We start from the raw sequence: 1,628 nt of genomic DNA on the forward strand, positions 1-1,628 counted from the left end.
ATATATATATATATATATATATATATATATATATATATATATAATACCGGTCATGTCTTGCCCAAAGACTGAATTGGTGAGATCAATTAACTAAGCAAGAGTTTACAGGTTCGTACCTCCCCTCCAGCTCATGTTTGTGCTAGTGGCTATGGCCAAGCTTTATTGAACTCTTCGCGGTCCAGTCCCTCTGGGTGCAAGTAGGTACCCCAAGCTATAAAAAAAGCCTATACTGAGTAACCGACTAATGACTCGTTCTTTTGTAGCGTGAAAATCACCATTTCCGACAGGGAAAATTACGGAAACCATACGAACAATTATATCTGCGAGTGAACATTGTTTATCTAGGGGAAATAGATCTATTTACCTAAAATTACGGAAGCCATACGAACAATTAAGTGACAAACATGTGTGGACGTGTGGTTAATAGGCTTGCTTACCAGCACAAACATAGTTCCGAGTTCAGTCCCATAGCATCGCACCGTGGGCAAATGTCTTCTACTATAGACCTGAGCCAACCAAAGATTTGTGAGTTTATTTAGTAGACGCGAGCTGAAAGAAAATCGCTGCGCAAACACGCACACGCATATATTTATTATTGTGCGTGTGTCTTCGTGACTGTCCCTGTAATATAGCAGTTCGGCAAACGAAACCGATACAATAAGTATTGGGGTTAAATTCTCCAAGCACTAAATAAAAACTAATCAAATTTTTTTTTAATTCTTTCAAGGGAAATAACTCATATATAAATTTGATTGAGTTACATCCTTTGATAATCTAAAATTTAAAGATAGATAGATACGTAAATGTTGTCTGGGGCTTGTCTTTAGGTAGCCCCTTAGTAATGACATACGGGATTTGTTCTGATTGTTTACGCTCTGAGTTCAAATCACACTGAAGTCAATTCAATTTTTCATTCTTTCAGGTTCAATAAAGTACCAGTCAAGTACTGGTATAGATTACTCATAGTTTCTCAGAACATGGCTCACTACATTGTGAGGGGTTGTAGAGCACCACTGACAGTGTCCCATTCCCTTAAGAAATGAAGGTGGTCTGGTGAAAGGAGCTAACAATATTTTACATTGAGTACACCTCAAAAACTTGAAAAAAAACATACCTACAATGTATCCCCTCCAGACTTTGTTTCTTCATAACTTTCTTTTAATTTTCTTTACTTGTTTCAGTCATTAGAGCACAGCCATAATGGGGTACCACCTTGGAAATCTTTTTTTTTTTAGTTTAATGAATCAACCTCAGTACTTACTTGTTTTAAGCCTGGTCCTTATTCTATCAGTCTCTTTTGCCGAATCACTAAGTTATGAGGATATAAACACACCAACAGCAGCAGTTGTCAAGCAGTTGTGGGGAGCCACATACATATATTATATGTATATCGTTGCTATTATGTTAAACTGTCATATGTCCAAACTTGACCAAATGCATTTTTTTCAATATTTATTTTTGTTTGCAATAGCCAGTTCTTTTGGTCAAACTATTGTATTTCCAGCTGCTTCAGATGCCAAGATATCATAATATTGTCTAAGTATAGTACAATGGTTTTGCTATGGAATGTAAAACTTTTTTTTTTTCTGAAAAAGCAACGTTTTGGACTTATGACACTTTTATATAAT

General features: G+C 35.9%; 1 protein-coding gene across 2 annotated transcripts in view; it reads right to left on the minus strand.

Moving 5' to 3' along the window:
- LOC106880852 (prefoldin subunit 1) overlaps positions 1-1,628 on the minus strand; it is an 18,000-nt gene that overhangs the window by 604 nt on the left and 15,768 nt on the right. The window lies entirely within an intron of this gene.

This window comes from Octopus bimaculoides, chromosome 15 (genome assembly GCF_001194135.2).
Source record: "Octopus bimaculoides isolate UCB-OBI-ISO-001 chromosome 15, ASM119413v2, whole genome shotgun sequence".
Taxonomy (NCBI): domain Eukaryota; kingdom Metazoa; phylum Mollusca; class Cephalopoda; order Octopoda; family Octopodidae; genus Octopus; species Octopus bimaculoides.